This window comes from Loxodonta africana, chromosome 10 (assembly GCF_030014295.1).
Source record: "Loxodonta africana isolate mLoxAfr1 chromosome 10, mLoxAfr1.hap2, whole genome shotgun sequence".
Taxonomy (NCBI): Eukaryota; Metazoa; Chordata; class Mammalia; order Proboscidea; family Elephantidae; genus Loxodonta; species Loxodonta africana.
The window spans coordinates 15,522,193-15,542,698 of NC_087351.1; positions in this window are offsets into that span (position 1 = coordinate 15,522,193).

Genomic DNA, 20,506 nt, shown 5'->3' on the forward strand with positions numbered 1-20,506 from the left:
GTGGTTGAGGGTGTAGCCAACAAGGGGAGGGGGCTGAGTCAGCAGCCTGTCAGCTTCCCTCTGGCAGTGCTCTGCCAACCACCACCCGCCCCCACTCCCAAGGAGGGGACTGCCAGGAAGGTGTGGTCTAGGCTGCTCTGTTCTCTTCTCCTTTAGACCAGTCATCGGGAAAGAAAAGAGGAATGAGCTGGGGAGAAGCATTAGGCACGGGAACAGCCCACAGTGTTTAGATGTTAGGATTCCCAGAAAATTCTATTTGATAATCTATCAGAAACACCTCCTTGCTTCCAATCACTTCAGGCTGTCTCATCTCAACACTGGCTATAGGAGTACGGGGCCGGTCCCTTTTCTAGCCAAGAAGTTTTATTTATTCTTTTAAAGTTTTTTTCTCTACCTGGTTAGCTACAAACAGAAGCTCCCCTGTGGAAGCCTCTGAGCCCAAAAAAGAGAGTTAATCTCCCTCCAGCGGTATCCTATCAGACTGTTGAAACCTGTGTCAGCGTTCTCTTTCCGGCTCCCCCTGTGTTTAGCCTTAGGACTGCCACTGCTGGCTTGTTGCACACAAAGGCTTCTCTGTTTCTGGCCGGGCTGGAGTCACATGCCTCACTCTTAACCCCAGAACTTTAAAACTAAACACCCACCCTCTTTGGCCCCGGGTGACCCTGTTTACGTCTGCTGAGCCAATTCCAAACAGCAACAGTAGTGAAAATTTCTGTCAGTAGAGACTTCTTGACTCTTGGTGTATGGAGAACAAATCTTCACTTTGTATAGAACGTGAGGACTTTAAGAAGTTTTGGGAAACAGCTTAGAGGAAAAAACAAAATACAACACAACAAAGCCAAAAGCCTGCCCCAAATTTTCTGTTTTCTAGTGTCTATTACCAGAGACACCAGGGGCTCAGGATAAAGCTTATAAGAAACAGAAAATGGTGAGCAGAGTTTTAATGGTTGGGTGGGAGAACATTCTGGATTTTCCTACTGAGCTTCTGCTTTGTTTAACTCTTAAGGGATATTTTCTTTAAAATATATGTGTGTATATATATATATATATATATTTGTAAACGAGGATATTCTCTTCATTTCTTGTCATTGAGAGTAGGAAAGAAAGATCCCCTTCCTTGGTTTGAAGGAGTGACCTGTGAAACTGTGGAAGCTTCTGGAGAAGTCTGGGTTGACCCATTTCAAATTCTGGATCAGAAGGATTTGCATTTCTGTTTTTACCTTAAAGATTCTTTTTCCTTCAGCCTATGTGTGGTAGCGTCTGTTAGCTGTGAAGGAAGTCAAGCTTCCTTTGATTGTTCTTACCCCGACTAAAGTGGTAGAAATTGAAGGGAAAATACCAGAGCCCAAAAATGCTGGTAACACTGGAGGCCTTGGATTAGGTATTTGTAAACACAGTATGATATGAAAAATTACCAAGTGCCTGCTGGTCTCATGTCTATCCCTGAAGCAAAATAGTAGAGATGGAGCCAAGTAAGCTAGCTCCATGTCCTAAAGGTCAGTGAAATTTCTTAGGCAAGGAATGGCAAATAAGTTTCATCTCTAGTGATGGTGTTGAGAAATTGGCAGCCACCTGTGTTGAGGACTCCAAAGCTATGTCTGGGCTTGGCAGAAAAGAGTGCCACAGCCACTGAGCAAGTCTACGGGGTTTGGGAGGAGGAAATGGCAGCACATATTAGCTAGCCCTGTCCTAGTGCAATTCCAGAAAGTTAGATTATCATATACAGGCCAGGATAAGGAGAAAACAGGCAGTTCCAGAGAGGAAATGGTAGTAGACAGGATGAGAGAAGAAGTGGTAATTACAGCAGACACAGTGGTGCTCACTAAACACTGTATTTACTCCTGTATACTAGATGGGCCATGTGACAAGTTCTGAGCAATGAAATATAAGTGGAGATGATGTGTGTCACTTCCAGGCTGAGGCAGAAAATGCCCATGTGCCAGTCTTTATTCTTTCTTCTTTGTCCCAGTTAAGGAAGCCTCTTGCCACAAATAGTGCAGCTACCCTGGATCCCTGAGTAACTATGTGGAGCAGAGCCTCTGGCCAACCTACAATGAACATGTAGCATAAGTGAGAAATAAACCATTTTTGTGCCCACTGGGTCTTGGGGGTTACTTTATAGCATAACCTAGCCTATCCTAACTAAGATAGCAGTCAAGTGGAAGCAGGTTTTTTGTACTTTTTTTTTTTTTAGTTCCCTGCTCATATTTGAGATCACTATTTCAAAAACAAAAAGATAGAATCTCAAAAGTCTATTCTGGTGTATATGAGAATCTACCAGTCAAAAAGATGTTGTGTGAGGTAGGGATTACAATTGTGCAGAACTGTGGCAATGCATATGAAAGTAATTTGGAAGTATAAGCAATATACAAATACATTTTTAACACAGCTTCTAGTAGTATTACTTACGTGACCAACACTACCATCATTACCAGATAGAATGGCAAGAAAGCTCAGTTATGAAGAGAAGAAGAAAAGGCTTCAAGTTATTAAAACACTAAAGCTAGGGGACTTGAGCTGGAGATATCTAGAAGTAAAAGGTAAATAAGACATTGGTAATTTAATCATATGCCCAAGGATTTCTTAGAAAAAAAAGGCTGATTACCCTCTGGTCAGAATTAACAAAGTATTTCCATGCCAGGATCCATTCACCAACCACTTCAGAAATGTTTGTACAGATGGTTCAGTTTATACACTTACTAAACACAGGGCTTGCTGATTAGTTTTCTTCCCAACTGCTGTTCTTCCTTATTCCCATCAGAACTATTAGTATTTGTACCACTGCACAATTGCCCAATCTACTTACTGTCCTCTGCTTGCCACTTCCCATTCCTATGTTTCAGGGTCCTCTGCAGCTCTCATTGTGATCATAACCTTTAAGAGTTTTGCTCATAGTTCTTAGGATCTATAAATCTTAGGATCTCTGAAGATTTTTTAGGAAACAGTCTTACAAGTGCAATTTCTCAGTCAGAGGGGTGAGGAACACTAGCTTCTATAATAGATAAGCCTCCAAATCTCAGGGGTTTAATACAATAAAAGTTTCTTTCTCACTCACCCACCTATCTAATGCAGCTGTTTGGTGGGTGGCCTTCCATGTGGTGATTCAGCGATCCAGACTCTTTCTAGCTTGTTACTCCACCCTTTTCAGCATGTATCTTCAAAAACCACTACAGAAAGGGAAAGAGAAGGTAGAGGAGGCACATCTGCTTCTTAACTACATGGACTTAGAAGTGACACACACGAACCACATCATTTTCCATTAATGAGAACTAGTAATATGGTGCCACACCTACTGCAAGGGGAACTGGGGAATGTAGTCACTGGCTAGACAGCCACTTCCCAGCATCACCTGTACACTATGCGAGGGAAGCACAAATGAGTAGACAGCTAACCATCTCTGGCCCCAAAGGATATGGATCTTTCCAAAGGCCTTGATACCTGTCGCCAAATTGACTTCCAGAAAGCTTGCACATTTTATACTCTCACTTATAGTGTCTAAGAGTCCCATCTAACACAAGATCGGCTAAAATTGAGTACAGTTTTGTCATTTAAAACATTTTTATTTTGCCGATTTGATGGGTGAAAGGGGACATTGTTCAGCTTACTTTTTCTTATCTTCTAAAATAGTGAGAAATATTTATATACTTAATTGCCATAATTATTTCTTCTGTGAATTGCCTCTTCTTATTACTTAGCTCTTTTTAATTCAAGGGGTTAGTGTTTTATTATTTATTTATAAGAGCTCTTTATATATGGATAGTCTTTGTCCTTCATAGCTGATCTAAAGTTTTTTGTCTTATAATTTCACTTGAGTCGCAAATTTGTTTAATCGATCAAGCTTTTCCTTTGTGACCTCAGTTGCTCTTATGCCTATAAAATTTTCACATGAAAATGTAATTCAAATGTTCACCTATCCATTCTTCTAATTTTTCTTTCTTTTTTAAAAATTGTTCCATTTTAAAAATAATAATTATTTAGTCTAGCTGGAATTTATTTTGACATATGGTGTGTGAAGTAGGGAGCCCAAAGGTAGCCAGTTCCACATACCAACCACCACTTTGATTTTGATACCTCCTTGAAGACTTGGAATATGGCTGTTAAGTAAGTCAGAATTTAGTTCTTGCTCCAGTAGCCCTTTTGTCAAATGAACATGGGTCATTAAGCATTGTTGTTGTTATTTGCCATCAAGTTGATTCAGACTGATAGCAGCCCCATGTGTGTCAGAGTAGAACTGTGCTCCCTAGTGTTTTCAAGACTGACCTTTCAGATCCAGATCATCTGTCTCCCAAGGCACCTCTGGCTCGAACTGCCAACCTTTTGGCTAGTAGTCGAGCCCTTAACCATTTGCGCCACCCCAGGGACTCCCATTAACCGGGCCTGTTGCCACTGAGTCGATTCCAACTCATATTGACCCTATAGGACAGAGTAGAAGTGCCCCATAGGGTTTCCAAGGCTATAATCTTTATAGAAGCAGACTGCCACATCTTTCTACCATGGAGCAGCTGGTGGGCTCAAACTGCCGACCTTTCGGTTCGCTGCTGAGCACTAACCACGGTGCCACCAGTGCTCCTCCCGTTAACCATTACCCTGGTTTTTTTTTCCATTTCTTACTTAGTGCTTCCCTCAGTAGCAGCACATACTTCCAAGTCCATCTGTATGAATTCTACAGGCAGTGCTGGATCACGCAATTGACTGAAACGTCTAAGCTTCACCATCCACTCCATGCCCTTCCTTCTGTTGGTTTATCACTGGACCCAAAGTGTGCAACTTTGATCCTGATGGCGTTATTTCCCTGGGCTCCATTTCTCTGCTCATGTATACATCTTTCCCCTTCAACAGTGACTGGCATTTTGATAGCCCTTCTTAACGGAAATTCCCATCCTCACGCCATTTCCCTTTTAGGGGGGTGCCTTAGGTTTCTAGCGCTGCTATAACAGAAATACCACAAGTGGGTAGCTTTAACAAACAGAAATTTATTTTCTCACAGTGTAGGAGGCTAGAAGTCTGAATTCAGGGTGCCGGCTCTAGGGGGAGGCTTTGTCTCTCTGTCAGCTCTGGGAGAAGGTCCTTGTCTATTTGAGCTTCTGCTCCTGGGCAACCTTCATGTGACTTTGCATCTCTCTTCCCGCCATCTCTGCTTTTTTAATCTCTTTTTTATCTCCAAAGAGATTGATTTAAGACATGCCCTACACTAATCCTGTCTCATTACCATAACAAAGAAAACTCATTCCCAAGCTGCATAGAGGTTAGGATTTACAGACACATATTTTTGGGGGACACAATTCAATCTATAACAGGGGAGGAGAAGGGATTTTTGCTAATGGCCCTTATTCCCTCCTCTGCCCATCTCCTGCCCAGGGTATTCCCCCTTTTCTTCAGAGCCCAAGCAGACATTACTCTACTTTTTGGAAACTTCTCCATAAGTCTTGCCCTTTGCAACCCCTGAAAACCAGCCCCTTCCACTGTTTTGAGATTTCAGTTTTGAGAGTGTGTTCCAGCAGGTTGTGTTCCTATTGTTCACCTGGTCTCCTTACAGCCCTACCTATTCAGGCCAATCTCCCAAGTCAGGGGACAGTGCCCAGTCTGTCTTGGTCTGGCTTCCATGCTGATCTTGAAAGGGCAGCCTTGCCCTGGGTTTGTCCCTGGGCCTGGCAGGTCCTCCTCCAGTGGGTGGCTTATGTCTGGCTTGGGGACAGCTAGTAAGGCACTTCTACCCTCAGGTCTTTTGGGCTCGTTTTAATAGTTCGAGGAGGAAGAAGGGAGTGTAGGGATGAAGGAGCAACATGAACTGAGCGTGCACTCTCCCTGACCTCTGTGCTAGGTTTTCTGGGGTAGTTAGGCTTGACTGGGTACAGAGGTGAACAACACTAATGTCTTGGAAGAACTGAAAACTCCTAATCTGGGAGAGTGACAGCCTTGGCCCGGGTGACTGCCACACAATCCCGGCTCTGAGGCCCCTTCCAAGACCTCTGGGATCTAAGGCTCTTCTCAGTGGATAGCCTCAGCAGCTAAGCTTCCTCAACAGAGAGGCAGCGGGTGGGGCAAATTCCTGCTGGTCACCAGGCCACTAGGGAGTGTGTGAGGGAGAGGAAAGTAACAATCCACTCCCTTCTTTCACAATTGGTGACTGTAGGTGCTCTAGTGAGAGGTGTGGAAGTTCTTCTGAGTCCCTGGGTGGTGTAAAACACCTCACTCAACTGCTAACAAAGAGGTTAGAGGTTCGAGTCCACCCAGAAGGGCCTCAGAGGAAGGGCCTGGTGATCTGCTTCTGAAAAATCTGCCATTGAAAATCCTATGGAGCACAGTTCTACTCTGACACACATGGGGTCACCATGAGTTGGAACTGACTCAAAGGCATCTGGATTTGGGTTAATGTTATTCTGGCCCCAGGAGCTCTCTCTTTCCCTGCCTCTCCCTCCCCAAGCCTCTGAGTCAGTCCAAGTCCATGGGGGCATTGGCAAAGAGCCCCTAAATCCTGGCACACATTTAGCTTCTGACCTGCCTTGAGCTTCACATATCTCCCCCTTCCCTCCTGCTCTGAGGATAATCCTCAGGAATAGGCCTTTTTAGGGGAGGAGGGGAGGGGAAAGAGACCAATTTCCTAGAGAGAGAGAGAGGTGGGGCAAGGGAGGAACAGAGAGAAAGCTGCTCCCTCTGAAAGGAAGTCAGAAAGGAAGACATAGTCTCTTTGAACTTCTCCTACCAAGCTGACAAGAACATTTCAAGAATACCATCAGACTGGATGAGGATGCAAACCGAACAACCAGGGTGGCAGGGCTCTTTTGAAATGGTCTCCTGTTTTGTGTGAGGTATGGTTTCTGGAGGCTGAATTCCAGCTGGAGTGAAGTGCGAGCCTTGGTGCTTAAACCTGACAACCACACTGGAAACAGCCTTGGTTTTGGGGTCCTGTTTTGTGGTCGTATGTTCCCAGCAGCCATCAGAGCCCGAGAAAAGGAGGTATAAGTGGTAGATGGCAGAGAACCATGTGAGGAGCCTGAAGAGAAGAAGCAAGAGTCAAGCAAGGGCCAGGATCTTGAAGAGGCTGTGCTGGTAAAGACCAGCAACAGCCCAGAAGGACAGCAGAAGGTCCCACTATGTAATTTGTGGGGCCCAGTGCAGGGGTTAACAGCTTGGCTGCTAACCAGAAGGCTGGCAGTTCGAATCCACCAGCAGCTCCTTGGAAACCCTATGGGGCTGTTCTACTCTGCCCTATAGGGTTGCTATGAGTTGGAATTGACTCAGTGGTAACAGGTTTGGGTTTGGTTTAGTGCAATGAGAATGTGGGGCCTCTTGTTCAAGAATTATGAAGAATTTTAAGACAATCACAGCAAAGCATTAAATCAAGTTTAGGGCCTGGTGTGACTGCTCAGGTCACATGCCCATGAAACCAACCTTGGGTGTGATGACCAGTACAAAGGGTCTGGAAGCTTCTGTATAAACAGGGGTAAAAAGGGATGGGTCCAGACTGTAGATGTAAAAGCCAGGAACACCTCCTCCCCGCCCCCCTCCCCCCAAAAAAATCAACTCCCTGAGGAGTCTTTTGGTTTTAAAAAATGTTAGGGAAAAATAAAGACTCTTCACTAACAACACGTTTCTAACTTTTTAACAGGCCTTCACATCTCTAAAAGCATATAACAAAGGTGACAATTTTATGATCCAAGTTATGCACAGCACATTTTATGTTCCTAAACGACTTAAGTGGTTTTCATAGATCCTTAAAGGACACTAAAAAAGTAAGTATTATAGTGGAAAAAGGAATTGTGAACATTTGTGTTTTTCCCTTAAATTTCCCTATTTTTCTTACAGAAACCATCCCTCCCACCATCTCGCTGTTTTGTCCAAAATGTCTGGACACTTTACATCCCGAGTCCACACAAGTTTGGTTTCTTGTCTCTGTGTCATTGTTCACAGTTTGGAGGCCACAACTCCTCAGTGTTCTCGGAGTTGGCATGTTTTGGCCAGTCCTACATTCCCCTCAGCTCCCAAGCCCCAATCCACCCTCTGCTAAGCAGTCAGTCAACATATGTCTCAAAGTCACCTTAAGAACAGAGCTCACAAAAAAGTAAAGATCTGGTCCTGAAGCTTGAGGAGAAAGACGGGAAACTGAGGGTTAGAGGCAGAACTGGAGCCCGCCTGAGGCTGAGCTAGTTTTCCTCTGTTCGCTGGTGGTTTATTTCAAATGCCTCTCTCGTTCCCCGTTTCAGCGTCCCTCTCTGCGTGATGGGACTTGGGGAATAATAAGTTCCCCAGGGGGATGCAGCTCTCTGTCTGCAGCTCTGGAGATGTAGGATAATCAGGCCCAGTCAGCCTGGCTCTAGCAGCCACCCTCAGGGCCTGACCTCCCTATGGCCTCAGGGAACGAGAACTTGTCACTCTGGGTATATGGCCAGATGTTTTCTCCCTCAGTAGGGTTTTCAGGACCTCTTAGGGGAGAGATGTATTAATCGTCCCTCAAAATTTGGAGACTCTGCCCCTGGAATGATCTGCCTGCCTCTCTGATGTCATGCCAAAGAAGCAAAACCTTTGCTCAGCAAGACTGAGACTGTGGGTCTCCTTAGAAGAGGATGAGGAGCCAACTTCAGATGGAGACCTGAGCTATGATAAAGAGTTATACTACACCTCACTGCCCAGGGAGAGTATCCACAGAGAGCCTGGCAAAGAGTCCCCCTACAACGCTAACCCTAATAACCACCACCCCCTAGCCCCACTTGTAAACTGCAACATGAAGAGCCAAGCAGAGGAGGGCCTCTCTTTGGCTGCCCTGCCACCCCCTTCACCCCCTAACTCCCTCTTCAGGACCGGGATGCTCTGGGCTGGGTTGCTGAGGCAGGAGCAGAGTCAAATGGCCCTGCAGGGTTTTGGAGAGACAGGAAAATTAGGTCCCCATCCTCAATCTGGAGACCTGAAGGAGGCCTCTTCACCTGCTCTTCCTGCTGACAGACAGCAGCCAAGCTGACAAGCTCCCCCATCCCCCATCCCCCCCCTCCCCCCGTCTGAAGGGCCACAGAGCAGCCTCCAGGCAGCCCTGGACAGGAAGAGGCAGATCAGGGACAGGCCCCTGGGGAGGACCAAAGGTCAGGGTCGAGGGTCTGGGGCCCAACAGGCGGCCCTTCCCCACTTGCAGCGATGGCAGCGGCGGGAGCCCGGCCAGCGGGTGGCAGCGGGCGCCAGGGCAGGCTTCATGCCCTCATGGCCAGGGTTACTGCCTCTGCCAGCTGTGGGGCCCGCCCGTGCCAAGTCTGCCCTGGCTCCGTCTAGCCGTAATCGATGCTGGCGCCAGGCCAGGCCCCCTGCCAGCTCCGGTCACACTCGGCTAACTCGAGAGGCCCAGCCCATTAACTGCTCGCCAAGGCCCATTGTCTGGGTCCCTGCCCGGTGGTTTATTTACTCCGGGGGCTGGCTGGTCTGGGCTGGGAGGTGGCGGGCGGGCGGGGAGGGGCGGCCGAGACGGGACCGGGGCCGGCCAGTGGGGGAAGGGGACTCAGGCCCTGCAGGGCGGGGGCTGAGCCGGAGAAGCGGGGAGGGGAGGGGTGGCCAGGATGGCAGCGAGCAGAGCCCGAGGGCAGGAGCACGCAGGTTAGATTTTTTTTTTTTTTTTTTTTGGAGCCGCATTAAAGATTCCCTGTAAAGGCAAGCGGGGCAGATGCACCTTCAGACTCCAGAAGCTGAGCCGGTACTTCAGGGAAGGAACAGGCACTGTAGGCAAGGGATCCCTAACTCCCAGACAGTGGCCTTCAAACCTTCTAGAAGAATTTTTTACTTTACATACCCTCTTGTGTTTTTTAAGTTGGCGCTTGAAAATTTTCATCACAAGTGTGAATAGTTCCAAAGGATATCCTTTCCAGTATTTCATGACTACTGAAATTTTAAAGTTACATCACTCTTTGAAATGCCCAATATTATTATAAATATTATAGTAATTTGATATCCTCCAATATCTATTTGAGCTCTGGTAGCACAGTGGTTAAAGCACTCGGCTGCTAACCGAAAGGTCCTCTGTTGGAGCCCACCAGCGGCTCTGGGGAGAAAGATGAGGCAGTCTGCTTCCACAAAGATTTACAGCCTTGGAAACCCTACGGCGGCAGCTCTACTCTATCCCCTAGGGCCACTTTGAGTCGAGTCCACTTGATCTGTTTAAAAAACAGGGGAACAAATTCTTTAACCGTTAGGAGTTTTGCATTGTTTCTTTTCCTCCATGAACTTGTATTCCCATTCCACTCCTGTCATAAATTTTATTCTATTTTTGTGCTTGAAAATCTTGTACTAATCTCTCAGTAAAATTTTTAAAATTAGGACTTTGTTCATAAAGCTCTGTTAACATTTTTTATTCTGATTTTAGTTGTAAAATTTGATTAAAAAAAAAAAAAACCTTTTGCCATCAAGTTAGTTCTGACTCATAGCAACCCTACAGTGACCCTGTAGGACAGAGTAGAACTCCCCATAGAGTTTCCAAAGGAGTACCTAGTGGATTCCAACTGCTGCCCTTTTGGGTAGCAGCCATAGCTCTTAACCACTACGTCACCAGGGTTTCCAAACTTTGATAAGCAACTATTAAACATGATAGCACATTTTTTATTGGAAATACATTCCCTTAACTAGATGGTTGGAGCAGGTTTTTTTCCCAATTAATTCACTTATATGTGGATGGTACCACTTCTGTGTAGCTCCTTTTAGTGGACAACATTTGAGTTTTCCTTCTCTGGCAGGTTTCCACCTTGCACAGGTTCTGGCTTGTGCAAGTTTTACTGTACTTATTGTTAGACTTGGAAAGGGTTATGGCTGCTAACCAAAAGGTAGGTAGTTCGAATCCACCAGGCACTCCTTTGAAAGTCTATGGGGCGTTCTACTTTGTCCTATAGGGTTGCTATGAGTTGGAATTGACTCAGTGGCAGTGGGTTTGTTTTTTTTGGTTTATTGTTAGACCAAGACAGCGTTCAACATCAATTCCATTCTTATGTTGTGCTTTTATAGATTGAAACGTTTGTACATAAATAAATAAACAGATGGCAACTGATGAGTTTTGTTACAGGGATGTCATTTTCAGTTCTTTGAACTTCTTCTGAGTTAGGTACTTAACATCACTATCAAAATGTTTTTAACGATCTGCTGACAATTTGATTAGTGCCTCCTTCAATTTTGTTGAAAGCAAAGAATTGGAAACCACCTGACTTGCAAAAAGACATGTTACCCCATCATTACAGTCACTCACTTTCTCCAGACCTACTCCATCATCTCTACTTGTCACTGCTCCCTAGGTTTCTACACCGATGACTGTGCCCCACAGCAGGAATCAGGCTGGGCCCTCTCGCCCCCCAACTACGAAAGGAATGTCTTAGGAAGTGGATTCCCTTCGAACGCCCTTGACTCATGAAGCCCTGATAAAGTCTTTGAGGGCTACCCCCATTTGGTGACCAGTTAACTAACAAAGTAAACTAAAATTTACTTGGGGGCCAGAACTTAAACTCTGACCCCTCAGCTAGGGGTGAACTTGAAAATGGATATGGTTGACAGGCACAGACGGTTGTGGCCAACCAGCCTTCCTCAAGCGCATGCCTGCAGACTGCTATTTGTTATTACTATTTATTGAGGGCCTCCTGAGCTAGAGGAGGCAAGTGGCTGCAGGCTGGGAGAGACCCTGTTCATCAGAGCTAGAAATATCTATGTCAGGGTCCTGGAGAAGCAGTCTCAAGACCAATCAGTAAAACATTGAGGGGCAGCACCCTCAATATTTGTGTATTTATGAATTATATACATATACTTCTGTCAATAAATACATTATGTGCATTTAACCTCATTTATTTTAGACTCAAAAACATAAATTGAAGTTTATTTTATTCCCCCATCCCCCCCATGGATTGTCTTGTGTGCCTTCTTAGTAACACTTCCCTGTAGACTCCAGAGCTTTCACTGAGGGTTGTTATTCTTAAAGCCCCAGGAAACGCAAAGGGGAAGGGCAGGAGATTGCTCGGGAACCTTTGTTCTGGACTTGCACAGGCATGGCACTCTCCAGCCCTTCAGCCAATAGTTACTAAGATTATGTGCTGGGAACTGTGCTAGGTTCTGAGAATACAAAAAAGATACAACCTCTGTTCTCAAAGAGATTATAGGGTAGTGGGGACGGGGAGGGGACGGGGAACTGAGAATTCCCTCATTCATTTATCTAGCAACTTTTTTTATAATAGCATTCTATCATGTTCCAGGCCTTGTGTAGGTGCTAAGGAAAAGTCAATAAGCAAAACCGTGCACAGTCAGCCTCTTATGGGGTTTATAGTCCATGACCAAGTAAGGAACGTGTACCTGACTGCCCAGTACAGTCACCCCTGTGGCTGTCTAATTTAGACACACATGGCTGTCTAAATTTTAAATTAAATAAAATTTATGAGTCAGGCCCCCAGTTTCCCCATTTCAATTACTTGATGGCCAACTGTGGCTACTGCTACCATATTGGACAGAGTAGATAGAGAACTTTTTCCATCACTGGAGACAGTTCTGTTGGATAACCCTGGGTATGGTCACTGCTATGGATTGATAGGAAACCCTGGTGGTGTAGTGGTTAAGAGCTATGGCTTCTAACCAAAAGGTCAGCAGTTTGAATTCACCAGGCACCCTTTGGAAACCATATGGGGCAGTTCTGCTCTGTCCTACAGGGTCACTGTGAGTTGGAATCGACTCAACGGCATTGAGCTTACAGATCGATAAGCCAGATCATTAAGTAGGGTCCTTGTCAGCCTATCCAGTGCCTTTGTGCCCATTTGAAAAAGTTTTCTCTGAACAGGCGCAGCACCATGCCTGGGGTAAGGCTCGTCGAACAGAATATGGTTTTGGGCCTAAGAGAAGTCAAAGTCTAGAGAACAGGGAATGTAAATCGCCACTTGGTAACAAGGTTCCTGGAAGTAAAAGGCTCCATGTTAATGGTCTCATTTTGTCTCCCACTGTACTCTTTTACCAGTGCACCATGGGGTCTTGCTCATGCTGTTTTCTCAGCCTATGTTCTTTCCTGCATTTCTGCATCTTCTAAGTTCTCTTCAAGGCCCAGGTAAAACACCACTCCCTCCTCCCCACAGCCTTTCCTGACCCCTTTATGAGCCTGATGAACACTTCTCGAGCATGTATTGCATTTGTGTTACTGGGGGCATGGGCAGCAGAGTTCGGTGGTGAGGCCACATGATAAAGATGGATGCCCCAACTCCCGTACCACGTTAGGTCCTTTACACTATCCTCACCGGCATCAGCATACATTCATCGTGCCATAGAAGGTTCCACCACTCTGCACACTTCCAACTTACAGACTGCACCTTCTGGAGACCAGTAGATGTGCTTTATATACCTTTGTCCCCACCTCCGGCCTCACCTCATACATAAAAGACACCAGGCAAGTATTAGTCGAAGGAGCCTACTCTTCCATGCCTCAATTACCCAACCTGAGAAATCATGAGATCAACTCGACCTAGCGATTAATTCTTACCAACATAAAAGTCTTCAGAGATTTGCAAATAAGGCTAGAACATAAACAGCCACTCACCTGGTATTGTCCTCAGACAAGATGGAGATGTGGACAGCTCTTAAACCCTTCGTATGCATCAGAAAATCTACCTCCTCTGGGTAAGTTTCAGGAGATGTGGACACTGTTGCTGGAATTCTGCTTCTTGCCAGTGTCTGGCTGCTCCCTCAGCCCTGCAGACCTCCTCGAAAGCCCAGGCCCTGCGATTTCTTCTCCAGTTTTCACAGATGAGCCTTGGGCAGTGTAGCTTGAGGACTCATCCCTGTGCTGATGCTGGGGGTGCCTTGTGGCCTAATGAGAAAAGGATTGGCTTTGAAGTTGGGCCTGAGTTCAAGTCGTGGTTCTGCAGCCAGCAACTCTGGGCAAATAACCCTTTTGAGCCCATTTTCATATTTGTAAAATGGACAATAATAACCGCTTCACAAGGTTGTTGAGGGAATGAAATGACAGTAAATTCCTGATGAGGTTAAGATCCTGCCTCTGCCACTTACTAGCTGTGGGACTTTAGACAAGCTACTTAGATGTTCTGTACCTCCGTGGCCTCATCCCTAAAGGGGAGACCATTAAAAAAAAAAAAAAAGGGGGGAGACCATAGTAGCAGCTAATTTATAATAAGGTCATTGTGAAGATTACTTAATGCTGATGCAAGGTGAATGCTCAGCCAATGTTGGCATTTCCCCTCTCCAGCAGGTGAGGAGGTAAACAAGGCAGTTGTTATTACCTCTGCCCAGAGGGTCAGGGGAAGGTCACACGCTGGCTGCTGGTGAGGCCTGAATGAGAACCCGGCTCCCCTGCATCCTAGGCCGGAGCTGCAAATCACACCCCTGCAAATCACACTCACAGAGGGGCGAGTTCACTGTGTAAATGCTGCTGAGAGGTTGAATATGATGAGGACAGGAAACTGACCTTTGAATATGCCAACAAGGAGTCATTGGTGACTTTGACTAGTACAGTTTCGATGAAGCCTTGGGCCTGGTTCTGGCTGGTTCCCTGGGCCCACCCCCAGGCTCATGGAGCTGCTGGACAGTGAATGGCCCACGCCGAGAGCTGAGGCTTCTGGCTTGCTCCCTTGCAGAGGGCCTGGGGAGCCTCTCCATGTCAGTCCCTGGCTTTGTCACTTGTCCATGCTGGAGTCTCTCCTGCTGCCTGTGAGAAGACTTCTTTCCCTACTCATGCCTATGGTTGGCTTGAAATGCCCAAGGGACATTATGCCTACCCCTTGGCTGCCGGGGATCAGAAATGGCATGGCACAGGGCACGGAACATTTTGGAGCCAGGGAGCGGGAAGGGGGCAGGCCTTGGCTCTGCCCCCCAACTATCCTGACAGCCAGTGTGTGGTTAATATAAATCGAGGGCCCCAGGGAGGATAAAGCCTTGGCTAAGTGGTGGGGGGACTAAGGAGACAGGAGCTAGAGGAGAACACGGAAAGGGGAAGAGGAGAGAGCCCAAGATTTATAGAGCTGGGAGGGAACCCTCCCCTCTCCATTCTATAGATAAGGAAGATGAAGTCCACAGAGAAGTCATTTGCCCAAAGTTACATAACTGCTTGTTGGAAAGGTTGGGATAATAATACAGGCCTCTTGAGTGTCTTCTCAGCTTCCCTTCCAGTTAGTACTTGATGCTGCCTTCACCTTCTGCTCTGAATAGTTGGTATCTAGCAAGACTTCCCCTTCCTCAACCCCAACATCACTTCCTCATTGCTGCATACCACCCCAGAGCCCAGATTGGAGAAGAGGGCCAGGATAAGAACTGTCACCCACCTTTCCTCAAGAGACCATCAGGGAAATCTCGCATCCTGCAGTGTTCTTGTTTCCAGTCACCATGAGAAGACTGAGACTCCTGGTCATGCCTCATCCCCCTAGACTTTCACCCCCATATTGCTCTGTAATCCCCTGATCTGATCCTTTCACTCTGTTCTCTGGATCTCATGGCTCGTCATCAGTAAAATCTCTCTATGTACTCAACCTTTTCATGGAATATTCCTCACCTTCCTGTTGTGATGGAAACCCCCAAGACACAGCTTCCTTGCAGCCACCTCAAGTGGTGGCTTTTTTTTTTTTTTTCTCCTGCATCCTATATACAATGTGCCTTCTTCCTTGCTCCTTATGGGTATTTCTAGGTTTATTTTCTGCCCCCTCCTCACGTTAAAATGCCATCTCCTTTGAAGGGCCATCAGGTCAAAGCAGCCATCACCCCTTTTAGTTTGAGACATTTATCATACTCTAGGCTGTCCCTCCTCACTCATTCTCCACCATCACTCCTTCATTATTCCTCAAAACGTTACCATTCATTCAACAAATATTTTCGAGTGCTTACTGTGTGCCAGAGACTGTTCATAGAACTGAGAATAAAGGAGTAAACCAGAGAGAAAAAGTCCAGCCTTCAAGGTGCTTAATTCCAATGAAAGCAAACATAATAAATAGGCAAGTACTATATAATAGAAGGACCTTGGAGGTACAACTGCTAAATGCTCAGCTGCTAACTGAAAGGTTGGTGGTTCAAGCCCACCCAACAGCTCCACGGGAGAAAAGACTTGGTGATCTGCTTCCGTAAAAATTACAGCCTAGAAAACCCTTTGGGGCAGTTGTAATCTGTCATATAATGTTGCTATGATTTGGAATCGACTTGATGGCACACAACAACCTAATAGAATATTAAGCAGAGATTCTTTGAAGAAAAAAAGACAGATGAAGGGGTAGTGGCAGTGGTGGGGGAGCTATTTTAGAAATGATGGGCAGGGAAGCTCATCAGTGAGTTGACCTACCCAACACCTAGCACTCTTGGTCTTTGACCTTCTCACTTCCTCTTCCCAACAGTTTTTCTCTTCTACCACTGCCACTCACTCCATGGCCATACCTTGTAACTTGGTGCTTCTCAAGTTCCCACTCTCTGACCACCACTTCCTATGTTTTCAGCTCATTTACTCTATCCTAAATACTCTTTGTCCTCTTAAAAAAAACAAGATGGTATCTTACATGGGGTCTCCTAAAAGCAGAGTCTGAGACAAAGGCTCAGACTTTGTCCTCTTAGGGACCTCCATTCCATTGATCTCACCCTTCTTTTACATCCTTTATCTCCTCATGAACCTTCTCCAGCTTGATTCTGTGGTTCTGACGATAATCACCCCTTTGCACAAGGCTCCTGCTCTCTTGCTCCTGGTTGGATTCTCCTGACACAATGTCAACCCTGCTTAAACTCCACATCCTGCCTACTCTGCACCTGCACTGAGGAGCTGACCATCCCTGGGGAAAATTCACAGCCACACCGACTAGCCACACTTTACATTTCTGACCACAAACCTCACGTGGGCACTCAGCTAGCCCAGTAATCCTACTATGCTTCTCTGGTAAATTTACTGCTTCACTTTCCAGATGAGTGTTTCACATCGTCTCCTGTCTTCCCCAACCCTCAATGCCTTCTCACTCTTAGCCGATAACCTGGCTTCTTATTTCAATGAGAAAACAGAAGCAGTCAGATGACAACTACCTTGTCTTCTCATGCCTGCACCTTTATCCTAGACACGGCCCTCTTTTCTTTTTATAATTTACTTTTGTTGCTGTCATTGAGAATATACCCAGCTGAACATACCCAATTCAACAATTTCTACACGTACAGCTCAAGGACATTGATTATATCCTTCAAGTTGTGTAACCATTCTTATCCTCCTTTTCCGGGTTGTTCCTTCTCCATTAACATAAACTCACTGCCCCGTAAGTTTCCTATGTAACTTTTGAGTTGCTGTTGTCAACTGGATCCCACATAGGTAGATCTTAAAAGAGCTGGCCTCTTTTTTTACAACAGATGGTCTCCTATCGCATTCCACCGGGACCGACCGTTCCACGTTTGCACCAGATCCCAGTACTTTTCATCTGCTCGAGGACTTTGCCTGAAATCACCCCTTCTCTCTCCTGCACTACCCATTTCCCTCTCTCTACTAGATCTTTCCCTTCAGTGTAAAAACATGCCGTAACCTCTATCATCTTAAAAACTAACCTTCCTTGACCCCATGCCCTTTTCAGCTTCTGGCCCACTTCCCTCCTCCCTTTTATAGCAAAACTCCTTAAATTGATTGTTCTTGATTGCTGTTGCTCTCCGTCCTCACCCCCACTCCATCACTCTTAGCCCACTCCAGCCAAACTTTTGTCTCTGCCACTTCATTGAAACTGCACTAGGCAAGGTCACTAATGACTCCTTGTTGGCACATGCAAAAATTAGTCTCCTGTCCTCATTGTATTCAACCTCTCAGCAGCATTGGACACAGTGAAGTCACTCCTTCTTGAAACACCGTCTTCACTTGGCATCCAGGACTTCACACTCTCCTGGTTTCCTGGATGGCAGTTCTTTTTCTAGCTCCTCCTCTTCTTGACCTCTGATGCTAGTGTGGTGTGAGGCCTTTTTTCCTATTTACAGTCTCCCCCTTGCTAGATCACATCTGGACCTGTGCCTTTAAATGCCATCTAGAGTTTGGAATCTTTGAGAAGCAATGTGGACTAGAGTAGAGAATAAAACAGTGGCTCTGGAACCCTGCCTGGTGTGAGTTCCCTGATTAGCTACGTGATATTATTTAACATCTCTGTGCCTCATTAAGATGGTATCTTACATGGGGTCTCCTAAAAGCAGAGTCTGAGACAAAGGCTTAAGCGTGAGTAGGTGACCTGAGAGCAGGATTCCAGGGAATAGAAGTGAGACAGGGGAAGAGTGAAACAGTGATAGCGGGAGGGCTAATACCAGGTGTGTTAACAAGCTGGCCACTTCTATGGGTGACTGGTTGCTTGATCCTGCAGGACCTTATGAAATGTACTTCAGAACCTGCTGGAAGAAGAAGTGTCCTTACCCATTGGCTGTCATCTCTCATACACCAAGAGCTATCCTCAGGAGTGTTAACGTCCCTGCACTTCTGGAGCTTATGTGTGAATGCCGAGTGGGTTCCATAGGTATCCCCCCAACCCCATGGTGTCTGGAAAGCTCAGTGGCAGGGAGAGACATGCAGTAAGGAACCATCAGGTTGCACTTGTGTGACACTCGTTGAGGTGTGCACTCAACTGGTCACCGCAGCAGTGGCTGGGACGAGAGGTGAGGCTAAGGGGATTTGAAGTGGTGCTCAACACGTGCCCAGCACAGATGGGGATAATTATTGTGCTTGCTTCCCAGAACTGCTGAGAGGATTAAATGATTTCATACATGTAAGAGTTTGAAGAGGCGCATTGGTGGTTCGGTGGGTTCAATTCCTGGCCAATGCACCTCAGGTGTGGCCACCACCCATCTGTCAGTGGAGGCTTGAGTGTCGCTATGATGCTGAACAGGTTTCAGCAGAGCTTCCAGACTATGACAGACTAGGAAGAAAGGCCTGGTAATCAACTTCCAAAACTCAGCCAAGGAAACTCTATGGATCACAACAAGCTGATCCACAACAGATCATGGGGATGGCACAGGACCGGGCAGCATTTCATGTCATCGTACATGGGGCTATCATAAGTTGGGGGACCGACTCGAGGGTGGCTGAAACAACAACACAGCAAGTATTTGAAAGGATGTCCAGCCCTTGCACATGATGAGCTACATGGTGGTGACTTCTGCCCTGACATCTCCTCAGCCTACCTGACATCTCCGAGATCTATCATGTCTAAAACAGAGCCTGATTCCCTGTTCTCTCCCTAACCCTGCTCTTCCTCCTGCCTTTTCCCTGTCAGTTAAATGGAATACCATCCACTCATTATCTAGGCAAAGAACGTAGGAGCTGACTTGGATTCATTTGTTTCCTCTACCTCCACACCCAATCCATTGTCAAACTCTGTCTCTACAATATACCCCAGTCCAACATCCTCATTAACCTCTATCACAAAGTGACCTGTCAAATCCAAGTGACCATTGACTCTTGCCTGGCCCACTTCAGTAACCTCCCAACTCTCTCCCACCTCCACGCTTGCCTCTCTTCAGCTTATTCTCCCACAGCAGCCTGAGTGATAACATTAGTTCTCCAGCTTAAGCAACCCTCTAACGCCTTCCCGTTATCCTTTTTTTTTTTTTTTTTTTTTTAATTACAGCTCTATTGAGATATAATGAACACACCATATAGGGACCCATTTGAAGCGTACAATTCCATGGTGTTTAGTGTATTCACAGAGTTGTGTATCCATCACCACAACTAATTGTAGAACATTTTCCTCACCCCCAGGAGAAACACTATACCCACTAGCAGTCACCCTCCATTTTCCCTTAACCTCTAAGCCATAGGCAGCCACTAATCTACTTTCTGTCTCTATAGATTTGCCTATTTTGGACATTTCCTATAAATGGAATCATATAGGGTCTTTTGTGACTGGCCTTTTTTTCCTGTTATTTTAAAAATAAGATCCAAACTCCTTGCCATTGCTTTCAAGACCTCCATGATCCAGGGCCCACCCCTAGCCTCTCTCTCTGTGTCCACTGCCCCCCAGTTGCACTTGCTATGCCTTAAGAAGGTCTCACTTCTTCACCCCTCAGTACCTCAACTCTTGCTCATCCCTTAGCTTGGAACCCTCTTTCCCGGATCTGTGTATGGGCCACTCCTTCTCATGATTTAGGTGCCTGCTCGAACCTCACTCCCTCCGAGAGGGCGTCCCTCTTCTCCAGCTTTCTCCCCACCAATCTCTACCCTTTTTTCTGCTTTATTTTCCTCAGGGTACTGCTTCTTCTTCTTCTTTTTTTAAATTATGCTTTAGGTGGAAGTTTACAACTGAAGTTAATTTCTCATACAAAAATTTGTACACATATTGTCATGCGACACTAGTTGCTCTCCCTATAATGTGACAGCACACTCCCCTTTCCACCCTGGGTCTTCTGTGTCCATCCAACCAGCAACTGTCCCTTTCTGCCTTCTCATCCTGCCTCTGGATGGGAGCCACCCATTTAGTCTCATCTATCTGCTTAAACTAAGAAACACAGTCTTCACAAGCATTATTTTATGCTTTATAGTCCAGTCTAATCATTGTCTGAAATGCTGGGTTTGGGAATGATTTTAGTCCTG